General features: G+C 43.5%; 1 protein-coding gene across 5 annotated transcripts in view; it reads left to right on the top strand.

The window, feature by feature from the left end:
- The first annotated feature begins 8,316 nt into the window (after positions 1–8,316).
- ABHD6 (abhydrolase domain containing 6, acylglycerol lipase) overlaps positions 8,317–13,507 on the top strand; it is a 240,573-nt gene continuing 235,382 nt past the window's right edge. For 4 of the 5 annotated variants that reach the window (XM_085624756.1, XM_085624755.1, XM_085624754.1 and 1 more), the window contains exon 1: positions 8,353–8,530. The gene's annotated coding sequence lies outside the window, so the exon portion shown is untranslated. Of the gene's footprint in view, positions 8,531–13,507 lie in introns of all 5 variants that reach the window. The other variant, XM_085624757.1, reaches the window with a different exon arrangement.

Here is a 13,507-nt window from a genome sequence, read left to right as displayed (position 1 = left end):
TGTGATGAGATTCTGTGTTCTCTTTCACGGCAGTTGCCTGTTGCTCCTGTCGTGGAGAGTCCGCTCTTGTACTTCCTCTCTACTTGGAATAAACTCCTTACTTCAAGAACAACTGATTTGCGACGCTTTATTTACAACAATTCTTGGCGACGATTTTCTTCCTTCAACCCACACTGGTAACCTACTTTGGCTCTACATTACAAGAGCGGAAGGCCTCTTCACTCCTGCACACCCTTCTTGGCATTCATAGTTTGAGGCCAGCTACTTTATTTCATCAGTCCAAGGTGAGACATTGTCTGCGCTAGCAAGTTACTTTCAAATCTATCCCATCTACACTGGAGTACCTCAAACGGACTGTCTGCTCGATTTCCTGTGAGAAAGGGGGTGTGCGAGGCGCAGCTAAAACAAAGACTTTATACTGAGAGAGCAACTCACGCAACTCATTCTCTTCTACCCACCTCATCGTGTACTGTCTTGCCGTGACAGTTATTTCATGAGGAGCTCTGCTGCCTTCAACCTCGGATCCCATTGTGGTGACATCATCGAACGTCCATTGGAGATAGCGGAACTGTTCGCCGCTTTGTAAGTACTGCATTCTGCTCCCCTGCGTGTTACTATATCGTCAGACGTCCACGCATTCACGCCTCCTATGTCTTCCGCCGGCCATTTTGACGTTACCATAGTCACTCTTCCGCAAATGCGCACCACTCTATGGTCATGGCAACGATCTCAACACTTCCTCTTTGCTTTACGCCGTGCTCTCTATAAACTACGCATCCTCGTTGTGGATCTCTGCGTTCACTGACAGCACGTCTACAGCGATCCACACGCTCTGTGGTTACTGGTGAAGGTACTTTTCGATTCATACACACGCTTGACACCACGTCCATTTTCAGTGTATTTACGGCGTTGCACACGCCTTCGTGTGTTTGCTTATGAAAGTACTCTTGAATTATTTTGCACCTAAGTACATCAATCATCGGGGGAGAAACTATAACACGTTTTCACTTTTATGGTTATTAAGGATACAGGGCAAATTATTTCATTGTTATCTTGGCCAGTACTGTGCATTGCCAGTGTGTTTCAAATCGTAATTAGGACCAATGAAAATCATTCTGTAGTTCTTCCTCCAAGTTTCTTACCACTTCCTGGTCTACCAAGCATTTCTTGGGACAATTGGTTCCCTATGTTTGAAAATTATTTGGATGCATTAGACACAAGAATATTCAGCAAAAAGAAAGAAAGCATTATTGTTAGGCTCATTGGGCAAAGAGGTTCAACGTGTTTTTCGCTACTTACCTTAAGCTTTGCAAGCCAATGGTCAACCTCTCCCAGATGAGTACAAAGAGGCTATTTGCAGGTTAGAAGTTAGATATGCTAAAGAAGAGAATTTAGTTATGAACAGGTACAGGTTTTATACTAAGAGTCAGAAAATGGGTGAATAAATTGACGACTTTGTAGCAAGATTAAGAGAAATGTCCGTCAAGTGTAAGTTTGGCAACATGAATGATGAACTTATAAGAGACCAACTTATAGTTCAGTGTAATAATAAGAAAATTCAGGAACGTCTTTGGGCAGCGAAAAACCCTAATTTACAGACTGCCTTAGACTTGGCTAAGATTGTCGAAGAGTCAGAAGGCTGCATGAAAGAATTAGAGAAGAAGAGTTCTTCTAGTGAGGTTAATGAAATATCTGGTCAAGAGTTTTTAGAACAAACTAATATGTATGGAGAACACAATGATGTGGCTGCTGTAAAGAACAAGAAAGTTTTGAAGAAAAGTTTCCCTACTAAGCCGGTCAGCACACAAAAGTTGCCTTTCGCTCGTATGTGTAACAGGTGTGGCAGTACGGTCTATTCTTCTGACTCTAAATTCTGTTTTGCAGCCAAACAAGAGTGCTTAAAATGTGGTCGCATGGGTCATTATGCTAGAGTCTGCCGCAGCAAGCCTCGTTCTTCCATAGCAACTGTAGTAGAAAGTTCTGATTTGTCTGATGAAGAGGGTGATAAAATTTTGATTATTGAGTGTGACTCTAGTGTCAAATCGGATGATAAGCGCAAAGTCAGGCCAAAGGCGCTCTTCATCATTGATGAGGAAGAAGTGCATCTAATGGTAGATACTGGCTCAAAATACACAATCATTCCAAATGAGCTTTTTCAGAGCAAATGGGGGACGCAAGATCTTTTACCCAAAGATATCTCCCCGGGGGGCTATCAGGGTGAGACTATTGATATCTTAGGGTATTTCACAGCTATTATTGCTTTTTCGCAGAGGAACTTTCAAGGCAAAGTATATGTATCAAAGGCAGGTCCAGCAATACTCGGTTGGGTCCACCAGTACGATCTTGGAATAATTGTTAATCCTCGTGCTACTCCACAAGTTATGATCATTGAAGATAATGGGTTGGATAAAATCTTGGCTGATGCTGATACTGTGTTTAGGGAGAGTCTAGGCCAACTCAAAGGGTATTCCCATCGCATTGTCCTAAAGAAACACTCCATTCTACTACAGCACAAAGTCAGACGTATTCCAATAGTAGTCAGACAAGAGGTAAAACAAATGATTGGTGACATGCTTGTCTCTGGGGTTATTGAACCTGTGCCTTTTGGCACATTTCAATTTACACGCCTGCCCTTTGGACTGAATTCGGCGGCTAGTGTTTTTCAAAGAATGGTGTCTGATATCTTTGATGGCGTAGGCAATACTGTCTATTTTCAAGATGACATCTTGTTTTTTGGCCAGTCTGTTGAGCAGCATAACATCACACTCAAAGTAGTCCTTGACAGACTTGCATCTGCTGGCCTGACGTTGCGTAAAGATAAATGCAAATTCTTGTCTGAACAGATCGACTACTTAGGGTACACTATTAGTGCGAATGGGGTACAACCAAAGAAAGACCTGTGTTGTGTGATTCATTCTGCCCCTCAGCCCAAGGACAAGGATCAATTGCGTTCCTTTATGGGGCTCATTGAGTATTACTCAAAATTCGTGAAAATGTTTTCTGATAAAACTCACAGTATGAGGTCACTTTTAAAAAGGGGTATCAGTTTTGTCTGGTCTACTCAATTACAAGAATCTTTTGATGCTATTAAAAAGGAGATTTGTGATGCGAAGGTACTTACTCCTTTTGACATAAAGAGAAAATCAGTGGTAACAGTGGATGCTAGTGCCACTGGCCTGGGAGCTGTACTTTCACAGATATCTGGCCAGTCTGAGAATACTATTGCCTTTGCTTCTAGAACTTTAACTGACGCTGAAAAGAATTATTCGGTCATTGAAAGAGAAGCACTGGCTGCTTCTTGGGCAGTGGAGCACTTTAGAACGTATCTGTGGGGTATGAAATTTGTGTTAAGAACAGACCATAAACCTCTGATTAAAATCCTCTCTCCTGGTGGTACGGGTAAAGGGTCAGCTAGACTAGTTAGACTTGCTTCCAAGCTTCAAGAATTTCAGTACTCCGTTCAGTATATTTAGGGTTGGAAGAATACTCAGGCAGACTGTCTCTCAAGATTGTTTTTGGATTGGCGCACAGTGGAGGGTCAGTCTATCTCTAATTCTAAGGAGGACATTGCCGTAGCCTCTGTTGAAGATGCGGTGTTTGTTGATGAAGGCGCCTTTCAGGCGAGTGATTGGGAACGAGAAATGACTTCCGATGCTACGTTACAGGAGGTTCTCAAATTAATCACTTTGGGTTCTAGAAGAGAAAGTGCAGTTTCTCTCTCTGGGCGTCCTTATCTTAAGGTTTTGAAAGATCTCTCTCTCATTAATAACAACCTTATTGTAAAAGGGGAAAAGTTTATACCTCCTCTTGGTTTGAGAAATAAGCTTGTGGCTTTAGCACATGAGGGCCATTTAGGTCAAACCCTTACTCAACGTCGTATGAAGGATCACTTTTGGTGGCCAGGTATGGATTCACAGGTAGTGGAGTGGGTGGAGAATTGCCCTGCCTGCAGGGATGGAGAGAAGAGGCTTAAGGTTGGTCCCAGTTCCTCACAAGGCCACTTACAAAATCCTGGTTTACCTTGGCATACCATTTGCCTAGATTTCATTGGCCCCATGGGTAAACTACATGAGAGGGATAGATTTGCCATTGTTGTAGTTGACATTTTTTCTAAGTGGTTGGTGGTTGAATTTACTAATACTGTCACTACTGAGAGCACCATTAAGTTCCTGGGGAATTTGTTTAAGGATGAGGGTCTTCCTTCTATTATCATTACCGACAATGGCACTCAGCTGATCTCCTTTGAAATGCAGTCTTTTCTTAAAGAGTGTGGGATTTCCCATCACCGTACTTCTTTGTACAACCCGCAAGGTAATGGAATCTGTGAAAGGGCTAACAGGGTTGTGAAAGGTATAATACAGATGGCCTCCTCTGATGGTTCTGTCGTAAGAAAGATGGTTAATGAAATGTTCTCGGCTTATCGCACTACTCCCTTGGCTGATGGGCAGCTCTCGCCTTTCCACCTCATGAGAGGGCGAGCTCCTGGCTCTAAACTAATCCCTTCATGGATGAAGCGTGTTGTGTCTGTGCAAAATACTCCTTCAGCATTCTCTTCTCCTCTTCTTCGTCCTTTTAATGTTAGCGAGTTGGTCAAAGTTAAGAGGGGCAGGATTGTATAAGGTTTATCTAAATTCAAGGGACCTTTTACGGTCAAGAAAGTTCTTGACCATTGCGTTATTCTCAATAATGGTGAGTGTTGGAATTTCAGACGTGTTGCGTTATATAAAAGAGGGGTACCCGATTCTCACCATAGCGAGTCAAAGAACAACAGCGGTTACCTTTTTGGCTTCATCATCACCAGAGTCTAACCCTTTGATTTCTGCTTCTCAGGATGTTGGTGGGGCGGGTGATTCATGCACATCTGATAGTCGTGTTGTTCCAAATTCCTCTTAATTGCCGATGTCTTTGGTTTCTAATCGCACTCCTAGATTTCGGAGAACGCCAGCATATTTGCAAGATTTCATATGTTGATCATTTTTTTTGTTGTTGTTGTGATCTTCTGTTTTTTTTTTTGCTTTTGCTTTTGTTATCTGCATTTGTTTTATTAGAAAGAAAGAAGATGTGTAGTACATTCTTAGTATTACAAGTGCTGGTGGAATGTTCCTTCCCATGTATTCTATGTTGTGATGTGATTCTGGGTTCTCTTCCACTGCAGTTGCCTGTTGCTCCTGTCGTGGAGAGTCCGCTCTTGTACTTCCTCTCTACTTGGAATAAACTCCTTACTTTAAGAACAAATGACTTGCGACGCTTTATTTACAACAAACTCCTTAATTTTGGGAATGAGCCTGAAGAAGACATTCTGCTTTCTATTAGGGATGCTGCCTGATTTATTTCTGATTTATCTGCTCATCTTGAGACTCAGAATGACTTCTGAATTTGACTCTTTTGTACAACTCTGCATTTGAACCCTTGTGGCATTTTTTTCTGAACTGCTTGATTTTATATCTTTGTAATAAAAACCCTTTAACTTTTCCCTGTCCTTGAACTCAATTATTTAGTGGTCCCTGTTACTGCTTTTTGCTACTCTGCTAAATGATGTCATGGAGGGTGCATTTTGATGCAGTTATTTTATGTCAGAGAACCGGCTGATGTAAAATTTGGGGGGTTTCAAATTAATGGAGTGTCCTTGCTATTAGAGTACGGTTTGTGGGCTCACAGAGGTATGCTTGGAATTTGGCTTACACAATCAGGAACTGGCTCTTGATGCAGTTTTCCTAAAATATTGTGACAGCCTTAAACATGTAACACCCAACTTTCTGAAGCATTATCTAAGGGTGCCAAATAAACACAGCATCACTGCCAACAACTTGTGGGGTAATCAACTAAACAGAGGCCTAGCAGACTTTGAAATGAGCACCGTCTGGCTGAAAATCTGACCACAATTAGCTATAAAGTTCATGCTAAACAAGCAGCTTCCCTTAATTCCAAGCATGAAGGACAACTGCACCTTTGTGCTATGGAGCAAAGCTGGCATAATTTGTGACTCATATGACAAACCTATAGGTCAAAACTGTCTACAGTGCTCAATAAGAGGGAAAATTGGATTAACATCATGTAAATGCCATTTCAAGTGTTCCTAATTAATATTATTGAGCTAGATAAGCCCATGAATCTTATTATTGCACACTTTGCACATAACACTAGGAGTTAGAGATGACAAATAGACGCTTTCAAAACTGATGTTTTTAAAGAGGGGCATTTTGGCATGCTAGGATGCCCTGAGTTACTGTTTGACAGCTGAAAAAGTCTTTGAGTTACCCCCTTTTTCAAAGTTTTAAGCATAACTTTTGTAAACATTTAACACAAATATCTAACCCCTGAACATTGATGATCATTTTATAAGATAATCTTCACTTTCTTTTAAGTGATGTATTATTGTAATAATTATAATCAATTGAAAAAATAACATTTGTTCATTCATTCATTCCCTCAACGGCCCTCTCCGCCATTTCTGATAACGAATCACTTTGTGGATCCTTTTACACTTTATGGAGGTCAGGCTACCTATAGGTTGTTGGAAATCATGTACTATATTGCATTTTTAGAAGGGATAACTGACAATACGTGCAATGCTACAACGACTGAATGTGTTTGGAGCTGCCAGTTTTATAGAACCGCTGTGAAAAAATAAGTTGTCATTCTGAGAAGACCGTTGAGCTTGAGGTCTCCAGCAGTGTTAGATTCCAGGCTCAGCAGTGTGACGTTCCTCTAGACAACTCACGAAACACACTTTAATAGGGAAATCATTAGCGACTGTCTCAGCCTGGATGAGGCTGTTAATATCAATTGGTTGAACTACATACGAAACCTGTCACTTGAAATAGGGCATCCAGAATTTTTTACCAATCCTTCTACTTTACTCAAAATATCTAGAGTTTCATTGAAACGATTGGTCGCTACCCATCTGGCCAATCGTGGCTGGTCCCTTGAAAAATCTAAGAGTATGGTTGTGGAGTACCAACACTGCACTATTGTTGAAGGGATGCAAAAGTACCTGTCTTTAATTCCATCCCCCTTCATTCGCATGCTCGTGACTCGTTTCCGTACTGACACCTTTTTCAGATTGTTAACATTTCCCAATCAGAACTGCTGGTCCAGAAATTTGGAGAAATGTCCATGCGACGGCCTGTCATCTCAATCCAACATTCATTGCATTTTATTCTGTAAATTTTATAAATTGCCAAGGGTCACTTACCTGAAACCATTGCTCAAATCATGGGGGTTACGTGCAGGACAGCTTACCATAAATTGAAGACATTAGATAGTCCACTAGCTATAGCTGTGGTCTCCTTTTACTTGAAAGTGATTGTCAGACTAAGGGCTTCTATGCAGCCTTAGACAACAATAGTTCTCATGTATGTTATGTACTTTTCATTCTGAAATCTCTATGACAAGGGCTGCTAACACATTAAAACTACGCTTACTGCAATCTCTCATCTTAAAGTTTTATCTCATTTTACGATATTTTAAATCATGATTTTTATTGTACTTTTTATGATCATGTTTTTACATATCGAATAAAGATAATATTGATTGATTGACGTTCCTCTAGGAATGATTTCTAATGCTTTGGCTGTGCTTTGCTCAGCCAATATTGACATCTTCCTCAGACAGTGCCTTCCTACTGGTGAAAGTTTCCACAAGTGTGACTTTTTTTCACTAATGCATTCTCACTGCTCTAGGATCCCAGGTAGCATCTGCTTCCCCCTGCAATGCCTGTAGGTGTACTTGTAAACTATTACACGCAGCTTTGTACTTTCCTTTTTCACTATTTTACTTTAAAATACAGTGGACCTGATTCACAACGGTAACCCTACAGTTTTGTGCAAGTTTACGATTTTTTTGCAATTCACAAAGGAATGTTATGAGTTGTATCTTTACGACTGCCTGTATTTTAATATGCGGAGTCGCCGGCACTAGGGAGACTCCGCAGTCGCATACATTTTACTCGTAATATTGCGTTGTGAGTTGCAAAATATCGTAAACTTAGTCAAAAGTGTAAGTTTACCTTTATAAATCAAGCCCAGAGATGTTAATGCGCAAACATTTTAGTAGGGGACTTACATGTTTCTGTAGTAAGGCCACTCAGTGATTATTCGGGTTGAACTGGTGCGACCTACACAGTTCCCTGCCGCCCCCCCCCCCCCCCCCCCCCACACACACACACATTTTAGTGACTCATATCATAGGAGTCACAAAAATTCCAAGAGCACGCGGCTTTCGAGCAAATTTACGCCGTCACTGGGGCAGAGGTTCACACGGTCATCTCTAGGGCGCGCGGCGGTTGCTATCCTCTTTTCTGTCGGAGGATCGCGCTCCTGCACGTTGCCTTTAAGACAGAGGACGAGTGCGGCAGTGGGAGGCCTGACACCGGCTCAATGTGCAAGGCCACAGGGAGACAGGAAGGGCCGGGGACAGGCTCCTGCTGAGCGGCATAAAGCGTCAGGAGAAAGAGACCCTTAAGAGAGAGTGGCCAGCGGGGAAGAGCGGCCGCCGGGGGACGCCCCTCACCAGGTCAGAGCGCCGGAAGGTAAGGGCACCATATTCAAACCCTCTGCAAGTCCCCTCCACATGCTGTACGGGGCAAAGAGCGGCTCGTGGCCGGGCAGAGGTGCAGCTGCTGCCCGGTGCCTTCCAGAGGTGCAAGGAGCAGGTGCAGCGCGGACCGCCGCCCCCTCCAGCGGGCAGTAACTGCCCGGATGCGGAATGTAGGTCAGCATTGGGATGCAGTGTGTAGGTTAAACTCCTGCAGGCGAGGATACAGGGACCCCCTCCTACCTCTGACAGGTCACCCCATTGTCAGTTTCACAAAGGGCAGTCCACACAGAGCGGCTACGGTCCATGACAAGGCTGACATCGATGACATAAACACACGTAATTTCTTGTGCAGTTTCTTGCTTTTTCCAAACCACGCCCCTTTGCTGGAGTAAAGCATACATGCAAACATTTCCAAAGTAGAAAGAGGGAGAATTTGAAAAACGTAATCGAGTAAGGTGAATATATTTTTATTGCTTTCTATTGAATTGGGGAACATTTCAGGTGGGAGAAAGCTACTTTACAGCCCTTCTTGGATTTAAAATTCGGTTGTCTCTCGCCCCAATCTGCTCTGTTGTCAATGTCATATTGCCAGACGTCAGACTGTATTACATAACTCTGGATGACCCCCGAGCATTATTTTAAGGGGGCATCCTTTATTTCAGGATGAAGTCCATTGTCTGTTATGTTCTCTCTCTTACGGGCGCCTTTTGTGCGTAATTATAGCAATTGTTTATAACCAGCGGGACTCCAGCAGCCAGTCAGAGCCCAGTGCTCAGAGGGGACAGGGAAGCTGGGCCTTCTGCAGCTGTACCCCTGCGCGAGCCCCTAGGCGCGCGCCCTGGTATCTGGCCCTCGAGCTTGCTCATCTTTGATTCTCTCCACTAATATCTGGATTCATTCATTAGCCTTCCCTTGTCATCCATAACAGCACACGCTCCCATCTCATGGCAGCGGTTAAATGGTATAAAAAAATGTGTGGGAACTATGGTGGGGGTGGAGTCAGACACTTGGCTAAAATAACAATATATTCTGTTATAGTGGTCAAAGTCCCGGACTGCAACAGAAAGCACTGTGACTATGTATGTCATTATTTTAAAATTGCATTACAGTTACACACGGGATATGATTGTTTAAAATGTGCACAAAGATTTAACGCCTCATTACGATGTCGGTCAGAAAATAAACCGCCCGACTCCGTGTCGGCTTCGGTTCCAACCGACTCGCGGTCAGCGGTTTTGTCAGACTGATTATGATGCTTCCGAACACCGTTCAGAAGGGCTCCCTTTGACTTCAATGAGAGCCTGTGTTCGAACCAACAACACAGGCTCCTATTGGGAAAATGGGTGTCTGCGGAAAACCTTGCACCCTGTCGCGTGCACCCCATGGTGCCTGCCACACTATGCATGGTTTCTCAGGGGGGATCCCTTGGGTACCCCCTCAAACCCATACCGGAGGACTCAGAATGAAGGGGCGCCTGCTAGGGGCCCCAAAGTCAGTTTCCAACAGCCTTTCTGTGTCTGACAGACCGAGTCGGACTGACATTGTAATCGGTCGGTCGGAAACTCTGGCCATTGAGCTGTACGAATTGGCTCCGACTGACTCGGATTCTCCGAATGCCGGTCGTAACCGATTCGGAATTCCCATTCCGGCCGCGAGCTTCGTAATCGGTTGGTCGTAATTGTTTCCGACTGAGTCGGCCGGATGGGTTCCAACACCGTCTAAGGAACTCCGACTTTCTGTCGGGGGCTTTCCGACCCACATTGTAATTAGGCCCTAAGTGTTTAAGAAAAACGAGTGTTTTCAAAACACATATTTTTAGTAGCATGCAATCAAACTAAACCTCATGCAAACCTCTTTTAGTAATGGTCTATTTAAAGGACTCACTACATAACTCAGCTCTTACAGTACTTTTACAAGAAAATCTTTGTCACCGTGACACTGCAGATGATCCGTAAATTAACGCCTAAACTGGGCAGACATGGGAGAGCCAGCAAATTGACAAAGATGACTGACTGGAGCCAACGATCTGGCTATGTTCTAAGGCTCCAGTCCATGCACGAGCCGAGCCATAATAATATTTGGCATATAGTGAAACAAGCATCAGGTAAAAATATAATGGTCTCTTCAAAATTCCAAAAAGTGTATTTCTTTAACATGTGCTAGTGTTTCACCCTAGTACATCAGATTGTATCACTTAATTGCGAAGCATTTATTAAAATTGATCATTTTTAAACATGAACTTAGAAACATTCATCATACTTCCACCTTGACGACTATGACATTAGTGAACTAAAAGGCAATTCATTTGTCAAGTGCATCCTATATGTAGCCTAGATTCTTAATATACACAAAGCAAAAATATAGTCTGGTATATCAAACGCGAGAGGTTTTTGTACGGCGCACGTCCTGAACTCGCATATTTGAAGGTGTTCTCATATATGATAATGAAGAAAGAGGAGGCTTGGTGAAAAAAAATATTTGCTTAGGATCACACAATTTGGTCAAGTGTGGAAGATGGAGTATAAAGAGTCTTTCAGGGCCTTTTTAATGAAGTTCACTGTTTTATCCAGAACATGTTGTTAAATAATTATGATGTTTATGTTATTATGGTTTGGGTTAGATAGGCCGACCAATGAATGACTGGACAGATGGATGTATAGATGGGTGGATGGAAGAGTGGTATGTGGTTGAGTGAATGGATTGATGGATGGAGAGTATATGGATGAATATAGAGGGTGTAAATAGGTGAATCGATGTATCTGGGTGGAAGTTTGGATCTGGGTTTGTGCGTGAATGAATAGATGAATAGTGCTAGGGCAGTAATATCAAATGCTTTTTAGACATGCATGTTCCACTGACATAAATGCCTGACTGCATGTAGATCTGGTATCTGACTTTTATTTTGGCTCTAGCATCAAGCTAATGTAAACGTGTGCCTTAGGCCTGTCATTGACCATGCAAGGTCGTAGACCTGTCCTATCACTGGGAGGGGTGTCCCAAGCATGCCCTTCTTATTAGACAGAGTTGTTATGTTATGTTAATAGTTTATAAAGCGCGTGAATCACCCCCAGGGGGGTCTCTCAGCGCTAGTGGGCAGTGCGGGGCGGCTGGGGCAAAATCATTCTGCGAAGAGGGTTGTCTTCAGTATCTTTCTAAACCTAAGGTAGTCGGAGCATTGCCTTAGGGGAAGGGCGAGCTGATTCCAAATCATAGGAGCTTGATAGGAGAAAGATTTACCACCTAACCGAGTTCTCTTAATTCTCGGAATAAGTAGCAGAGATTTAGAGCCTGATCTCAAGTCGCGGCTGGGAGTATATTGATGGAGTCTCGCAGCTAGATATTGGGGGCCGGGACCCCACAGTGCTTTGTGAGTCAGGCAGCAAAGCTTAAACTTAATCCGTTTTCGCACTGGCAGCCAATGAAGTTGTTGGAGCAGTGGGAGTGAAGCTGATCTATATGGGGCATTGGTGACTAGTCGTGCCGCGGTGTTTTGAACCACTTGCAAACGGCTAAGAGCGGATTCATTCGCGGCAACCAAGAGGGCATTACAGTAATCCAACTTATTCAGTACTAGTGCCTGCACTAGTGTCTTACGGAGCGAGTCCGGGAGATAGGGGAGGGCTTTCCTCAAGAGGCTCAAAGTAAAGAAGCATGCGCCGGCTGTGTAGGATACATGGTCCTTCATAGACAGAGCCTGGTCAAAGCGCACACCCAAATTTTTTGCTGTTAATTTGGGCGGAGGAGCAGGTCGCAATTCCGATCGCCACCAAGCGGGAGACCACAGGATGGGGGCATCACCGAAGAGGATGATCTCCGTTTTATTTGCATTCAATTGGAGGAAGTTGTTACTCATCCACTGCGAGATGGCCAACATACCTGAGGCAAAAGATGAATGGGCTGTCAGAGAGGATTTATTGAATGGAAAAATAAGTTGGGTATCATCCGCATAGGATACGGGGATGAACCCAAGAGATCTTAAAAGAGAAGCAAGGGGGGCCACATAGATGTTGAATAATGTGGGGCTTAAACAAGAGCCCTGTGGCACACCCTTGGACAGATTTTCGGTGGTAGAGCGGAAAGGGCCTAAATTAAGTGTTTGTGTGCGATTGGAAAGGAAACTGGTAATCCAGTTCAGCGCCATTCCTCCGAGACCAGTCTCCTTTAGCCTTCCAAGCAAGGTCGGATGGTCCACCGTATCGAAAGCAGCGGAGAGATCTAAAAGGATCAGGATGGCAGACTGTCCCTGATCAAGAATAAGTCTAATGTAGTCGGTTACGGCTACCAACGCAGTCTCCGTACTATAGTTTGCGCAGAATCCTGATTGAGACGGGTCCAAGTATCCTGTTGCTTCGATATGGTTGGAGAGATGTCTATTCACATGCTTCTCCAAGACCTTGCTCAGATAGGGCAGAAGAGAGATAGGACGGAGGTTAGAGAGGTCATCCATTGGAAGATTCTTGTTTTTCCGCAATGGAATGACCTGGGCTGCTTTCCAAGTGGAGGGGACCAGACCGCTATCAAGGGAGGAGTTAAGAAGGGGACTAACAGAGTCTGCGAGTCCATGTGCAAAGGGCGCCGCAGTTTTTGCAGGCATAACATCTAAAGGGGAGCCAGATTTGACATTGCACAGAAGTGTGATGGTTTCATCCCTAGAGAGGGTAGGGAAGGTCGATAATGTTGTAGTGGTGGCATTATGGGGTTTAAAAGTGTCATCAGGCAAGGGTGCGTGACAATTACTAGCGAATTTATCATAGATAGTCAATTTTTTGTATAAATAAAGAGCTAATGTTATTGCAGAGGGACTGGGATAAGTTGTTATCCAATTCACAGGCTTTAGGACATATAAAATCTTGCAAGATTTGGTGAAGAATTTTGGGAGAATTACCTGCCTGTTTTAGTTGTTGGGCTATATGCGATCTACGAGCTTGTTTAATTTCATTATGGTAAAGGGTAAGTGCGGCTCTGTAGT

Source organism: Triturus cristatus, chromosome 9 (genome assembly GCF_964204655.1).
Source record: "Triturus cristatus chromosome 9, aTriCri1.1, whole genome shotgun sequence".
Classification (NCBI taxonomy): Eukaryota; Metazoa; Chordata; class Amphibia; order Caudata; family Salamandridae; genus Triturus; species Triturus cristatus.
Note: the sequence above shows the minus strand (reverse complement) of the source record. Positions and strands in the feature narration are given on the sequence as shown.